Source organism: Pristiophorus japonicus, unplaced genomic scaffold (genome assembly GCF_044704955.1).
Source record: "Pristiophorus japonicus isolate sPriJap1 unplaced genomic scaffold, sPriJap1.hap1 HAP1_SCAFFOLD_477, whole genome shotgun sequence".
Classification (NCBI taxonomy): domain Eukaryota; kingdom Metazoa; phylum Chordata; class Chondrichthyes; family Pristiophoridae; genus Pristiophorus; species Pristiophorus japonicus.
The window spans coordinates 324,142-341,386 of NW_027254382.1; the positions used below are offsets into that span (position 1 = coordinate 324,142).

Here is a 17,245-nt window from a genome sequence, read left to right on the forward strand (position 1 = left end):
ACTGCTTCCCCCTAATCCACCCTGCTCGTTACATCCTCAAAGTACTCCAGCGAATTTGTCAAACATGATTTCCCTTTCATAAAACCATGTTGAATCTGCTTGATTTAATCATGCTTTTCCAAATGTCCTGCTACTGCTTCCTTTATAATGGACTCCAGCATTTTCCCAATGACAGATGTTAGACTAACTGGTCTAACTTGTTCTGCTTTTTGTCTGCCTCCTTTTTCAAATAGGCACATTACATTTGCGGCTTTCCAATCTGTTGGGACCGCCCTAGAATCCAGGGAATTTTGGTAGATTACAACCAATGCATCCACTATCTCTGCAGCCACTGCTCTTAAGACCCGAGGATGCAAGCCATCAGGTCTAGGGGACTTGTCTGCCTTTCGTCCTATTATGTTACCTAGTACTACATCATTAGTGATAGTGATTGTATTGCATTCGTCCCGATCGATAGCCCCTCGCTTATCCACTGCTGGGATGTTTTTCGTGTCTTCTACCATGAAGGACTCTTACTATCTGTTTTTATATTTTGTGCTAGTTTTCCTTCATAATCTATCTTCCCTCTCAATCATTTCTTTAGCCGTTCTCTGCAGGATTTTAAAAATGTCATAAACCTCTGGCCTCCCACTGGACTTGGCCACACCGTATGCCTTTATTTTCAATTTCATACCTCCCTTATTTCCTTAGTTAGCCACGGATAGTTATCCCGTCTCTTACAGTCTCTCCTTGTCATTGGGATATATTTTTGTTGCAGGTTATGAAATATCTCCTGAAATGTCTGCCACTGCTCATCAACCGTCCCATTCTTTAATCTATTTCCCCAGTCCACTTTAACCAACTCTGCCCTCATACCATTGTAGTCTCCTTTATTTTAGCTTGGGACCCTGGTTTGAGAACCAACTTTCTTACCAACCACAATATGGTTGAATTTGAAATTCAACCATATTATGGTCACTCAGTCCGAGATGATCTTTTAGTACGAGATCATTTATTAATCCTGCCTCATTACACAATACTAGATCTAAGATAGCCTGCTCCCTTGTTGGTTCCACAACATACTGTTCAAGGAAACTATCCCATATACACTCTATGGACTCCTCCTCAAGGCTACCCTGGCCTATTTGCTTTGTCCAATCAATATGAAGTTTAAAATCACCCATAATTATTGCCGTTCCTTTATTACAAGCCTCCATTATTTCTTGATTTATACTCCGTCCAACAGTGTAGCTACTGTTAGGGGCCTATATACTCTGCCCACCAGTGACTTTCCCTTTATTATTCCCCATCTCCATCCAAACTGATTCAATATCTTGATCCTCTGAGCAAATATCGTTTCTCACTAACGCACTGATCTCATCCGTTATTAACAGTGAAACCCCACCTCCTTTTCATTTCAGTCTGTCCTTCCGAATTGTCAAATATCCCTGAATATTTAGTTCCCAGTCCTGGTCACCTTGCAACCACGTCTCTGTAATGGGTATCAAATCATACCCATTTGTATCTATTCGTGCCGTTAACTCATCTATTTTCTTACAAATGTTATGTGCATTTAGACAAAGAGCTTTTAAATTTTTTTTTTCCTGTTTTTCCTACTTTTTTCCTCTGTCCTTACAACTCACTTTCTGCATTTTTGCTTTCTAATTCCAGCTTTACTTTCCTCCCATACTGAATCTATTCTCAGGTTCCCATCCCCTGCCAAGCTCGTTTAAATCCTCCCCAACATCACTGACAACCCCCCGCCCCCCCCGCCCCCCCCCCCCGCGAGGATATTGGTCCCGGCTCTGTTGAGGTGCAACCCGTTCGGCTTGTACAGGTCCCACCTCCCTCCAGCATCAGGAATCTAAAGACCTCCCTCCTGCACAATCTCTCCAGCCAGGCATTCATCTGCTCTATCCTCCTATTTCTGTATTCACTAGTTCATGGCACCAGGAGTCATTCGAAATATTACCCTAGACCATGTCACTATTTATAATTACACATAACCCAGTCTCAGTTTATATTACATTCGACCCTGCCTCTGTTTATATTACACTCGACCATGTCCCTGTTTATACTACACTTGACAGTATCTCTGTTTATAAATAGAAGTATAGAGTACAAACGCATGGATATTATGATGAACCTGTACAAAACACTGGTTCGGTCTCAACTGGAGTATTATGCCCAATTGTGGGCAACACACTTTAGGAATAATGTGAAGGCCTTGGAGAGGGTGCAGAAACGATTTACAAGAATTAATCCAGGAATGAGAGACTTCAGTTACATGACAACTGGAGCAGCTGGGGTTGCAAGGGGGATAGAGTATAAAAGCAGAGAAGTCCTGCTACAACTGTACAGGGTATTGGTGAGTCCAGACCTGGAGTACCTTGTACAGTTTTGGTCTCTGTATTTAAGGAAGGATATACTTTCATTGGAGGCAGTTCAGAGAAGGTTCACTAGGTTGAGATGAGGGGATGGACTTATGAAGAAAGGTTGAGTAGTTTGGGCCTATACTCATTGGAGTTCAGAAGAATGAGAGGTGATCTTATTGAAACATAAAAAATACTGGAGGGCTTGACAAGGTGCATGCAGAGAGGATATTTCCACTCATAGGAGAATCTAGAAATAGGGGGCATAGTTTCAGAATAAGGGGTTGCCCATTTAAAACTGAGATGAGGGGAAATTTCTTCTCTGAGGGTTCTAATTCTGTGGAATTCTCTGCCCCAGAAAGCTGTGGAGGCTGGATCATTGAATATATTTAAGGCGGAGATAGACATATTTTTTTGAGCGATATGGAGTAAAGGTTTATGGGAGCGAGCGGGGAAGTGGAGTTGAGTCCATGATCAGATCAGCCATGATTTTATTGAATGATGGAGCAGGCTCGAGGGGCCAAATGGCCTACTCCCGCTCTTATTTCTTGTGTTCTCCTTAGAGCAGGGAAGATTCAGAGGTGATTTGATAGAGTTGTTCAAAATCATGAGTGGTCTTGCCAGAGTAGATCGAGAGATACTGTTCCCATTGGCAGAAGGGTCGAGAACCAGAGGACACAGATTTAAGGTGATTGGCAAAAGAACCAGAGGTGACACAAGAAAAATAGTTTTTGCGTAGCAAGTGTTTAATATCTGGATTGCACGGCCTGAAATGGTGGTGGAGGCAGACACAATCACGGCTTTCAATAGGGAGTTGGATAAGTATCTGAAAGAAAAACATTTGCATGGCTGTGGGGTAAGGGCGGGGAAGTGGGACTAGCTGAGGTGCTTTTGCAGAGAGCTGGCACGGGCTCGACGGGCCGAATGGTCTTGTTCCGTGCTGTAACCATTCTCTAATTCTATGGTTCTAACTCTCTCAGCATAAGCCTCTATTCCCTTCTCCCTCATATGCTGATCTTCAGTGCATCGATACTGGAAACACAGAGCAACCAATCCAGAGCCGCTCTGTATCAGGATGGGTGCTGGATACGGAAGTCGCTCCCTAGCCTCCTGTGTGGGTCTGTTTGTTGCATCAGTTTGACCTGGAGTGGAGAGGGGGGAGAAGCTTCTGGGTTTAGCCCCCAGTACCTCCGGGCCCAGTCGGGCCCAACAATTTCCGATGAGAGACTGTCAACAGCGGTGGATTCTAGTGGAGAATAGGTTGAGAAACAGACACTGCCCGCACAATGTAGAAGAGTATTGTTTTAGGAACAAGTATTTCTGTCGAGGCTTTCAATATACAGATTTGTTTTAATCCATTCTTGGCATGTGGGTGTTGCTAGTAGGGCCAGAATATATTTCCAATTTCCATTTGCCCTTTGACAAGGTGATGGGGGCCTTCTCGAACTGCTGCAGTCCGTGTGGTGAAGGCCCTCACACAATGCTGTTCGGTGAGGAGTTCCAGGATTTTCACCCAGTGACGATGTAGGAACGGCGATATGTGTCCAAGTCAGGATGGTGTGAGACTTGGAGGGGAACTTGGAGGTGATGGATTTCCATGCACCTGCTGCCCTGGTCCATCTAGGCGGGATAGGTTGCGGGTTTGGGAGGTTCTGTCAAAGTTCTGGTCGAGTTGCAGATGTTTAAATTCCCTCCTCCCATAGAGGCCAGAGTCTTGTGTCGGACCAGACCGGTTGGTGGGTTCCCTTGCCTGCAGGACATTAGTGACCAGTTGGTCCCTTTTTTTCTGCTAATGGCCGCACAAATAGCAAGGTTCATTCAGCTCAATTTCACAACCTGCCTTTGTGTTTTTGTGGGTTCTCTCTCACCCTCCCTTTTTCCTGTTTGAAACTCATTTTACAGGTTATTAAAAGGGGAGGATTTGTCAACCAGAGGCTCAAACCAAACATCACATTAAGATGTGACAGTCACTCGATTCATCGGGAACGGAATATCATCGGCCTTTGATCATGGAAGCAAAAAGCACTGTTCACAGCGGGGAGAAACAGTACACGTGCTCTGTGTGTGGACAAGGCTTCAGCCGATCATCCAACCTTGAGAAACACAAGTGCAGTCACACTGGGGAGAAACTGTGTAAATGTGGGGACTGTGGGAAATGTTTCAACTACCCGTCCCAGCTGGAAATACATCGGCGAGTTCACACTGGGGAGAGGCCATTCAGCTGTTCTGAGTGTGGGAAGGGATTCACTCAATCATCCAACCTGCTGATACACCAGCGAGTTCACACTGGGGCGAGACCGTTAAGCTGCTCCAGTTGTGGGAATGCATTAACTCGGTCAGCCGACCTGCTGAGGCACCAGCGAGTTCACACTGGGGATAGGCCATTCACCTGATCCGAGTGTGGGCAAGGATTCACTCAGTGATCCAACCTGCTGATAAACCAGCGAGTTCACACTGGGGAGAGGCCTTTCACCTGCTCCGATTGTGGGAAGGGATTTCCTCGGTCCTCCCATCTGCTGGCATACCAGCGACTTCACACTGGGGAGAGGCCGTTCACCTGCTCCGATTGTGGGAAGGGATTCACTCGGTCAGCCGACCTGCTGAGGCACCAGCGAGTTCACACTGGGGAGAGGCCATTCACCTGCTCAGAGTGTGGAAAGCGATTTACTACATCATCCCACCTGCTGGCACACCAGCCAGTTCACACTGGGGAGAGGCCATTCACCTGCTCACAGTGTGGGAAGGGATTCACTCAGTCATCGCACTTGCTGAATCACCAACGAGTTCACACCGGGGAGAGGCCATTCACCTGCTCTGAGTGTGGGAGGGGATTCATTCAGTCATTCACCCTGCTGAAACACCAGAGAGTTCACAACTGACTGCAGGGGTGGGATTCTGCTGTTATTACTGCTGTAAATCACATCCCGACTGAACCATGTTCATTCAGACAGTTGGGGTTTGTTTCCGCTGATATCAATAACTCCTGTAACTGGACCGGAGTTTAATATTTGGGAGAAAGACAAATAAATTCGTGTTGCTTTCAACACATTGATGTGTATTTTTGTCTTTCCCACCTGAGTGATTAGCATCACCTGGCTGGAGGTCAGAGAGGACAATCTGTGCGGAGGATCGCATGTGGGGATAATTCCAGCCTGGATACAGTCCTTGAGGGGCAAACGGCACTTTGTTCTTTCTCATCACTCTTCATTGACAGCAAAGTCGCCATGCGTGTTAACCTTGACATTGTAAGGTACGAATGATATCCACCCAAGGGTGTTTAAAGAGATGGGACGGCTGCTCTGTCAGCCCCTTGCCCATATCTCCATCAGCTCAGTAGAGTCATGGGTTATTCCCCGAGATTGGAAGGTAGCACACATAGTTCAAGTTTTACAAATTGGCCACAAGTCGGGAACTGAAGGCCCATCAACGTGACCTCGATCACTGGGAAGGTGCTTGAAGGGATCCTGTGAGATGCTGTTTTCAATCATGGGGAAAGGGAAGGGGCCATTACAGATACTGAACATGGATTCTGGTAAACATGGTCACGTCTTAAAAACTAGCTTGAGCTTGTAAAGAAGTTGTTCGTTTGGTGGATGGGGGAATCCGGTTGACATTTTCTACCTCAAGGTGTCAAACTCATTTTCCATGGTGGGCTTGACCCAATATCCTGGCACTTGGCATGGGCCACATTCAGAAAAACCTATAAAATTAGGAATAAATGAAAATAATCTACATCAGAATTTACATTTATATTTTGTTTACTACTGCTGCTCCAGATCCCTGGCACCTCTTAGTTTGAGCATTCATGAACTGACCCTGCTCAAACCATAACCACAAGGATATCGGTGCATGGTTCTGCCTGTGACCACAAGGCTGTGTCACTGCCACACCCAGATACCGTTTCCTTGTTTCACATCTCCATACAAACACCATCTCTTCACATCCTCTTTCTTCAGCAGACATGAGCAAGGACATGAGGCTTATTAAAAGACACATTTCATTACAGCAAAGGTTGCACTGGGAGAAATGTTCAGTTACTTTGCATTACAGGAAATGCCAGACAAACCAGCAGCACACTGGCACCTGAGCAGTGTCTCATCGGCCTGCAGAATTTTCTTAAATAGATTTGCTGTCTGGATATAAACTTAAACCAGCTATGCATGCGTGATGCTCTATTCACACATTGAAGGTGAGAGAGGTGCTGTGGGGCACACACTAAGTCCAGTCGCTGAAAGTGATTAACAGACTGGGTTTTGTGTTTAGTGATCCCGGGCCTGTTACCAATACCAGCAAAGATGAAGCCCATGGAATAAAAGGGACAGTGGATACTGTCTCACTTTGAGCGAGTCAGAATGAGAAGCTTTAACAACAGCCAATATTTCACAAAGGGAGACCTCCCCAGACCAAAGGACATTGGTGGTGTTTAATGGGTTGTTTGTGTCACTGGGCTACAGGAGGCTATTTGTGACAGAAGGAAAGCTGGTCACAGCAAACAAACAGTTTCCCGGCCTGTCCAGGGCCCACTCTGACCCCCACCTTTTCTCTCTCACTATTTATGGACACTGCTGCAGTAATTGCTCCTCTGACCTTTCCTCTCTTGTCCCTCCTACACCCCTAATACACGGCCCGCCACAATCTCCCTCCCACTACATCCTCACTGTGCTGGAATCCACACCAGTCTCCCCATCTGTTCCTTGTTCTCTCCCTGGATCCTGCAACTACAGTCTGCATCCCACTGCACTTAAGGAAGTGGCCCTAGTAATACTGAATGCATTGGTGATCATTTTCCTACTGGATCAGTTCCTATGGACTGCAGGATAACTAATATAACACTCATTTTAAAAAAGGCGGGAGAGAGAAAATGGGGAATTATATACTGGTTAGCCTGATATCCGTAGTGGGGAAAATGTTGGAATCAATTATTAAAGATGAAATTGCAGCATATTTGGAAAGCATTGACAGGATCGGTCCAAGTCAGCATGGATTATGAAAGGGAAATCATGCTTCACAAGTGTTCTAGAATTTTTTGAGGGTGTAACTAGTAGAGTGGACAAGGGAGAACCAGTGGATGTGGTGTATTTAGACATTCAAAAGGTTTTTTACATGGTCCCACACAAGAGATTGGTGTGCAAAATTAAAGCGCAGGGTATTGCTGGTAATGTATTGATGTGGATAGAGAACTGGTTGGCAGACAGGAAGCAGAGAATTGGGATAAACGGGTCCTTTTCAGAATGGCAAGCAGTGACTAATGGGGTGCCGCATGGCTCAGTGCTGGGACTCCAGCTAATTACAACATACATCAATGATTTAGATGAAGGAATTGAGGGTAATATCTCCACGTTTGCTGATGACACTAAGCTGGGTGGCGGTGTGAGCTGTGACGAGGATGCTAAGAGGCTGCAGGGTGGCTTGGACAGGTTAGGTGAGTGGTCAAATGCATGGCAGATGCAGTATAACGTGGATAAATGTGAGGTTATCCACTTTGGTGGCTAAAACATGAAGGCAGAATATTATCTGAATGGCGACAGATTAAGAAAAGGGGAGGTGCAATGAGACAAGGGTGTCATGGTTCATCAGTCATTGAAAGTTCGTATGCAGGTACAGCAGGTGGTAAAGAAGGCAAATGGCATGTTGGCCTTCATAGCTAGGGGATTTGAGTGTAGGAGCAGGGAGGTCTTACTGCAGTTGTGTAGGCTTTTGCTGATGCCTCACCTGGAATATTGTGTTCAGTTTTGCTCCACTAATCCGAGGATGGACGTTCTTGCTCTTGAGGGAGTGCAGTGAAGGTTCAACAGATTGATTCTTGGGATGGCAGGACTGACCTATGTTGAGAGACTGGATCGACTGGGCCTGTATTCACTGCAGTTTATGGGAATGAGAGGGGATCTCATAGAAACATATAAAATTCTGACGGGACTGGACAGGTTCGATGCGGGAAGAATGTTCCCAATGTTGGTGAAGTCCAGCACCAGGGGTCAGTCTAATTATAATGGGTAAACCATATAGGACCGAGTTGAGGAGAAACTTCTTCACTCAGAGAGTTGTTAACCTGTGGAATTCTCTACCGCAGAGATTTGTTAATGCCAGTTCGTTAGATATATTCAAGAGTGGGTTAGATATGGTCCTTATGGCTAAAGGGATCAAGGCGTATGGAGAGAAAGCAGGAAAGGGGTACTGAGGTGAATGATCAGCCATGATCTTATTGAATGTTGGTGCAGGCTCGAAAGGCCGAATGGCCTACTCCTGCACCTATTTTCTATGTTTCTTACTCACTCTTCCCCTCCTGAAGTCTACAGGCTCTAAAACCGAAGCTTGGTGGCCCTCAGTCCCCACTCCTTGATTTACCTCCCCTTTTCTCCTCCTCTTTCCCCTTGGTTGTGTTCCACACTCTGGGCCTTGGCCCTTCCCCGGGGATTTTCAGTATGAACAGGGGGCTGTGTGTTGATACAGGATGTCCCAGCTCTCCTCCTCTTTCCCCCTTGGTTGTGTTCCACACTCTGGGCCTTGGGCCTTCCCCGCGGATTCTCAGTATGAACAGGGGGATGTGTGTTGAGACAGGCTGTCCCAGTTCTCCACCTTTAAAGGGACAAGGAGAGACCAGCTGGGCTGAATGGCCCTGCTTTGTGACATCACTGCAGTGTCTTGCAATCAAACTCCCTGAGCCCTGCTCATTACCGGCTGGGTTGAGCTTAGTGCTGTTCCAGGAAGGGGAACAGGAGCAGGATACGACCCGTGTGGAGCCCAGGATTAATGGGGAGAGGTACACGATCAATATATACCTTATTGAGTGCGAAAGGTCAGTGTCCCTGACACTCCCTGTCCCTCAGTATCTGTGTCGGGGAGCGACCGATGGGTTCACTCTGTATCTGACCCATGCTGTGCCCGACTGGAGAGTGTTGATGCTGGCACGAGGTGCTCAGCTCGATAAGCACAGCAGTTAACCCAAAGATGATCAGATAATCCATCAGCGTCTCCCTGGACACAGGTCCTGAACGAAAGGAAGTGTTTCTAATAATTTGGCTGGTGTCCTTGATCAAATTTAAACACCTCTGATCTCTTTTTAAAAATTTGTTTATGGCATGTGCGCATCACCTCTCGCCTCTCCTAAATGCTCGGGAATATAGGCCTGGTCTACTCATTCTCTCAGGACACTCCCCCCATCCCAGGAATCAGTCTGATGAACCTTCATTGCACTCCTTCTACAGCAAGTTTATCTTTCCTCAGGTCAGGAGACCAAAGCAGTACACAATGCTCCTGGTGTGGTCTCACTAGGGCCCTGTATAATTGCAGTAAGACGTAAATGCTCAAATCTTTTTGTACAAAGGCCAATATAGCATTTGCTTTCTTAATTGCTTGCTGGACCTTCATATTAACTTTTAGCGATTTGTGTACAAGAACACCCAGGTCCCTCTGAACACCAACATTTCCCAATCTCACCATTTAAAAAATACTCTGCCTTTCTATTTTTACTATCAGTATCTAACTTAACATTTCTTCACTTTATATTCCATTTGCCATGTTTTGCCCACTCACTGATCCTGTATATATTCCTTTGAAACCTCTTTTCATCCTCCTCACAACTTACATTCCCAACTAGCTTTGTATCCTCAGCAAACTTCGATATATTACATTTGGTACCCTCATCCAAACTATTGATATAGATTGTGAATAGTTGGGGCCCAAGCACCGATCCTTGCAGCACCCCACCAGTTACAGCCTGCCAACCCGAAAATCACCCGTTTATTCATACTCTCTGTTTTCTGTTCATTAACCAATACTTAATCTTTGCTCATATATTACTTTCAATCCCATGAGTTCTACTTTTGGTTAATAACCTCTTGTGTGGTACCTCATTGAATGCATGCTGTAAATCTAAATACACCACATCCAGTGGTTCCCCCTTATCTGTCCTACTAGTTACAACCTCAAAAAACACTAACAGATTTGTCAAGAACAATTATCCTTTCATAAATCCGTGTTGATTCTGCCCAATCCTGTTATCACTTCCGAAGTGCCCTGTTACCACGTGCTTAATAATAGATTGTAGCATTTTCCCTACAACTGATGTCGGGACTACCAGTACTGGACGAGTTAGATACAAAGTAAATCTCACTCCATCCTGTACCAAACACTACCAGGGTTGATGTAGAGTAAATCTCAGTCTACAATGTCCAAAACACTCCCAGGGCAGTTGCAACACCGGTTAGATACAGAGCAAAGCTTCATCTACACTATCCTATCAAACACTCCCAGGGTAGTACAGCATGGGTCAAATAGAGAGTAAAGCTCTCTCTGCACTGTTCCATCAACCACTCCCAGGGCAGGTACAACACAGGTTAGACACGGGGTACATCTCCCTCTATCCTGTCCCAACCATTCCAGGGCAGGTACAGTACTTGTTAGATATAGAGTAAATCTCCCTCTGCACAGTACCATCAAACTCTCCCAGGTATTGGTTAAATACTAAGTAAATCTCCCTTTGCACCGTCCGAGGGCAGGTACAGCATAATTTAGATAGAGGGTAATGTTCTCTCTAACCTCACTCTACAATTGCACAGGACCTTGGTGAGACCACACCTGGAGTACTGTGCACAGTTTTGGCCTCTTTATCGAAGGAAGGTTATACTTCAGTTGCTTAGATGCAGAGTAAAGCTTCCTCATCACTGTCCCACCAGACATTCCAAGGGCAGGAGGAGGCCACCTGGCCCCTAGAGCCTGCTCCATCATTTAATAGGATCATGGCTGATTTGATCATGGACTCAGCTCCAGTTCTTTGCTCGCTCCATATAGCCCTTTATATCCTTATCGCTCAAAAATCTGTCGATCTCCGTCTTAAATATATTCAATGAACCAGACTCCACAGTGCTCTCGGGCAGAGAATTCCACAGATTTACAACCATCCAAGAGAAGAAATTCTTCCTCATCTCAGTTTTAAATGGACAGCCTTTTATTATGAGACTATGTTTCCTCGTTTTAGTTTCCTTGGTGAATGGAAATATCCTCCCTGCATCCACCTTGACGAGCCCCCTCATTTTCTTATCTGTTTCGATAAGATCACCTCTCATTCTTCTGAACTCCAATGGGTATAGGCCAACCTACTCAAACTATCTTCATCATTCAACCCCTTCATTTCTGGAATCAACCTAGTGTCCCTTCTCTGAACAGCCTCCAATGCAAGTATATCCTTCCTCAAATGCGGAGACCAAAACTAGACGCAGTACTCTCGCTGTGGCCTCACCAACAGCCTGTACAGTTATAGAAATACTTCTCTGCTTTTATACTCCATTCCCCTTGCAATAAAGGCCAACATTCCATTTGCCTTCCTGATTACCTGCTGTAACTGCATACTAACTTTTTGTGTTTCATGCACAAGGACCCCAGGTCCCACTGCAATGCAGCACTTTGCAATTATTCACCATTAAAAATATAATTGTTTTTCTATTTTTTCTGCCAAGGTGGATAACCTCACATTTTCCTATATTGTACAGCATTTGCCAAATTTTTGCCCACTCACTTTGACCTGTCTATTAATTTGCACAATTTTTGTGACCTCCTCACAATTTACTTTCTCACCCATCTTTGTATCATCAGAAAACTTACCTACAGTTAGCCCCTTCATCCAAGTCATTAAAATAGATTCTAAATAGTTGAGGACCCAGCACCGATCCCTGCAGCTCTACACTAGTCAATGTTTTCCAACAGAAAAATGACCCATTTATCCCGACGCAGATACACAGTAAATCTCCATCTACACTGCTCCATCAAACACTCTCAGGGTAGGTAAAGTACAGATTAGCTACAGCATAAAGCTCTCTCTACACTGTCCCATCAAAAGTCGCAGGGCATGTACAGCACGGGTTAGAAATCTGATACAAACACCCCAGAGAACACAACCCCGGGGAATGATTCCCAGAGCCCGGTGCCTATCGGACACACACACACTCTCTCGACTGTTTTGTGTTATACTCACCGACTCTCTATTTTCCAGTTGAACACACAGAGTGGCTCCAGCTTTTCGACAATATTTCAGGGAGATGATGTTGATTTCTGGATTATTTTCCTTTAATCTGTTTCAGTGAATACACTGAGGCGAACACCAAAGGAACTTGTAACAAAGCAGTCTTTATTAATCACCGACCGAGACTTATCAGACAGAAGGAATACTCTCTTGGTAGAGCGTACACACTTCTTACGGACAAGTGAAGTTACATTGTAAAGGGACACAGTTATACATTTTTTGGTACAAGATAACAAGATACAATTAGAGTGACATCCTAGTTCAGCTTATCCCTTTTGATCCCTCCTATCCTTTGTCCACTCATGAGCCGACATCGATATCAGCTGTTTTTACTAAAGCCCATGCATTGTTTCTAAAGGTTACAATTTTGCTGGCGTGATTAGTAACTGAGACCTTGCAATTTTGCTAATTGTGCTATTTTCATATTTTCATATATCCAGTTCATGTTGCAATTTATACTGGCATGATTAGTCACTTAAAACCTTGATAAAGTCTGTTAAATGTGCTGATGTTGTATTATTTGCAATCTGACATTCTCTTAGTTATTTTTCCATGGCTTATACATTTTCATATATCCAGTTCACTTTACTGTCTTTATTTCCATATATCCAGTTCACATATGCACATTCCCCCCTTTTATCATTCCATGATAACATTTAGGATCATTCTAGGAGAATTGCATTCATCTGTTCACACTCTATTTCCTGAATCATATTGTTGTTATTGTCGAGTAGTTCTTTAGTTCGTTGGATCATAACCCGTGAGCCCTTGACCACAAGACGGTTTGCTAACCTTGCCATTATTACTTTACAGCAGAAGTTAAGGCAACCAACAATCAGACAACAGGTAATTATTACTACGATGAGAATAATTGCCCCATGCATTAGATCGGATCTCCAAGATCCACCTAACAGCCAATCAGACCTGCTAGATCCTCTTGCTGGTGTGGATAACTTCTTCACCTCCCTTCTTATGTGATCAGCGAGATTGGTTATGTTTTCTGAACTATCAGGAATGTTAGGATCTGAATGTTGCACTATCAGTGCACATGTTCCCCCTTTCTCAGCTAACAGGTAATCGAGGGCCATTCGGTTTTGTAATGCTACGGTCCTTATTGCTACCAATTCAGCTGTGATGCCCTCCAGAGCTTCAGCAGTATTGTTAGCTATCTGTTCCAAAATTGTCTCAAGGTTCTGTACTTCATCCATGAGACGTCTTATCCCGATTGGGAACATCATGACCCCAAAGAACTTGTCGGCGGGGGTGATGGCTCGCTTGTATCGGCTGGAAGCATGTGCTTCTGCCAGGGTACGTATTTGCTCCACAAATGGCACCACATATCCCAGAGAGCAGGACCCTGTCCATCGCCTAGGTAACCAAGGATATGCCTTATGACCACACACGAAATACGTGCCGTTAAAAGCTGCTTTCTGATATATTGCCTCCGGGTCCCAGGACTGGGCCCACAAACCTCCACCTGTTTTATCCGGAAGGTGAGAGAGGATGGTGACTCGTGCACCTGTGGTGAAGTTGAGACTGTGTGGGCAATTGCTGTACCCTATGATATGTCCCTTGTTACTGGTGTCATTTCGGGTTAGACATATGTCCCCGGTTGGTCTCCCAATCCCTGAGGTATTGGTGAAGGCTCTGAATGGGGGTTCTTTTTCACGGTTGTAGGTTGGTTGGTACCATCCCTGGAACGTCTGACTAATGGGGTCTCCAGCACTCTCCCACTTGGTGACCTCCCCTTGGTTGTTCATGTGGTAACGGCATGATACTCCTCCAGATCTTGGTGATCCCTCTTTTGACCCGCCTTTCATCTCTTGTATTCGCGATGGCCCCCCTCCTCTCGTGATAGTCTGGCTCTGAATCCATGTGACAGTCTCAGTTAGGGTCAGTGGAACAGGGCGCAAAGGAATTCCCCACTTGGAATGTATAGGAATATGGGAAAACACCCAGCATCTAGAAAAGTGCCCATTTTGCGCATAAACATAAGACATATACAAAAAGGTGTTTACACTGAGCTCTCGCCTCTGTCTCCGTTCCCATGCGCCGAAACTGTCATATATCAACACTATTATACAGACTGTTGCAAACAGACATGGTTTCATCTTATAGCTCACAATTTTGCTGATTAATAGATTTCAGTTTTCCCATCTCTCTTCTCAGGTCAGTGTGGTGTAGCTGTCGGTGTAGCTGGGTGTCGACGGTCTTGTTCAGCTATGGAGAAGAGGAAATCTGGAACAGAAACAGGAATTAGAATAACCAGTAAAATAAGTTTGTTAGAGGGTGGTGAGCTTGCAGTGGTGCAGGTGAACCCAGGCATTTTTCCCCTCAACCTTGGCTGCAGTGGGGGTAGTGAGTAACACCTGAAAAGGGCCCTCCCATCGTGGCTCCAATCCCTTCCGAATCCACCTCTTAATCAGGACATAATTCCCTGGGACCACGAGGGATGATTCTGGAAAAACTGTGAGGTCGAGGTGAGCATCTCGAACCTGGTTATGGGCTATTCGCAGAGCCTGAGTCAAGGAACGAATATAGGTGATCATCTCCTCAGTCATGTGGTGGAACTGGACAGTGGAGGGGACATTCTGATTCCAGGGGGTCCTAAGGGGTCTACCATAAATGACCTCAGCAGGGGTCAGCCTAGCCTTACCAGAAGGAGTAGTGCGAATCTGGAATAGGGCTATGGGAAGGAGTTTAAGCCACTTGAGTCTGGTTGATGCTACCAGGTTTGCAAGCTTGGTTTTAAGAGTTTGATTAGCACGTTCAACTAATCCCGCAGCTTGGGGTCGGTAGGCGCAATGCAGCTGCTGGTTAATGCGCATCTGGGAACAAAATTCTTTGTTAACTTGGCCAATAAAGTGAGGGCCATTATCGGAACTCAGTTGAGCAGGGATACAATTATCTAGAACAATTTCCCTCATTAACACTTTAACAACAGTTTGAGCCTTATTGTCCCGAGTAGGGTAAGCTTCGATCCATCTGCTGAACACATCCACTATTACTAACACATATTTGTAACACTGAACCCTTTGCAACTCAATGTAGTCCAACTGCAAGGTCTCAAAGGGACCTTCTGGTAGGGGCGTCTTACCCCAAGAACAGGGAACTCACTTCACTGCATTATGCTGTTGGCAAACAAGGCAACGACTACCGATGTTCTGGGCCAACACCTGGAGTCTAGGGTGCCACCAAGTAGCCAAAAGCGTATCACTTGTTGCCCTTGCTCCACAATGAGTAGCAAAATGCATACATTCAATAACCCATAGAGCCAACTCGTCAGACCTGCAAGTCTGTTCCGTGAGAGTGGTCCAGAGTTTAGAAACATTGTCATAGGTACATTCATAATCTTTCCATAACAGTTTATCTTTTTCAGGAGCGTCCTCCTGTGCTTTAATGACATCATGGATGGTTGGCATTAGTTTTTCCGAGGCTATTTTATCCTTTGCAAGATTTTTAGTTTGACTCATCATTTTAGGCACTATCATTTGTTGTCCACGAGAGGACTCTTTGGCCTCTTGGTCAGCACAGCGGTTTCCTATATCAACCGGAGAGTTTCCGGTAGTGTGGGCGGTACATTTGACAATGGCAATGAGTTTGGGGAGCAGGAGGGCTTGCAACAAGTCAGATACAAGCTGCTTATGGGATATCTCATTCCCATTTGATGTTAGGAATCCCTTATTTTCGATAATTGTCCGAAATCATGGGCTACTCCAAAGGCAAACCCAGAGTCAGTATAGATATTGACCTTGAGGTTTTTATCCAAGATGCAGGCTCGGGTGAGGGCGAATAGTTCAGCTTGTTGAGCAAAATGGTAGTCTCAAAGGCGGCAGATTCCAGGACCTGATTCTTCTGGTCTACTATGGCGTATCCCGAATTTCGTCTGCCTTCTGTGTCAATGGAAGAGCTTCCGTCAACATACATAATAGAGTCAGGGTCCTCCATTGGTACATCAACTAAATCCTCCCTGACCGAGTTAGCTTCTTGAATTAAAGATAAACAGTCATGACTCGGTTCTTCCTATCTTGGGGTGGTTTGGTCAGAAAACAGGCCGGATTAATGGCAGTACGGTGCCGAAAGGTCAGCCTTGGATTATTTAGTAGGTAAATCTCATATCTACTTTGCCTGGCCATGGTAAGATGTTGAGTCTGCAGTTGACCAAAAAGGGCAGCTACGGAGTGAGAGGTATATACAACAATATCCTGCTGGAGGGTAAGGTTGGCGGCAGATTGAAGGCTATTGTAGATGGCAGTTAATATTAGAGTACATATGGGGTGTCCCAAGGCAACAGGGTCTATTTTAGAAGAGTAGTAGGCAACAGGCCTATGCTTATCCCCATGTTTCTAAGACAGCGGTAGCACAATCTTTCAAGATCGTACAATACAGTTGAAAGGGTCGGTCATAGAGGGGCCCAAAGCCGGAGCTTGCAGCAGGGCTGTTTTTAGTTCCTTAAAGGCTTGGACGTCTGTGGTTTCTATTTCAAAGCTGCCTTCCTTGGTCGTGTATGGTGTGAGTTGTTTGGTCATCAGGGCAGCATTAGGGATCCAGGATCTACAGTAATTTATCATCCCCAACCACTGCTGCATTTGTCTAGTCGTGCTAGGGACTGGAAACTGGCAGATGGGTTCGATTCGACTAGCCTCCAAGGCTCGGTGGGTGCCTGATAAAATGATCCCAAGAAATTTGACTTGAGACTGGCCAATTTTGAACTTTGACGGGGAAACTATGTATCCCAGGGAGGACAAGTAATTCAATAACTGATTAGCATCCTCCCTATTACTTGGTTCATCTGTGCTGGCTACCAGTAAATCGTCCACATACTGAATTAAAGTGGATCCCTTAGTCAGCGTGAGGAATTGTAACTGTTTCTGCA

The 17,245-nt window shown here is 45.3% G+C and overlaps 1 pseudogene; it reads left to right on the top strand.

Moving 5' to 3' along the window:
* The first annotated feature begins 4,384 nt into the window (after positions 1-4,384).
* The window catches only part of LOC139252687 (zinc finger protein ZFP2-like), a 36,620-nt pseudogene continuing 23,759 nt past the window's right edge, over positions 4,385-17,245 (top strand).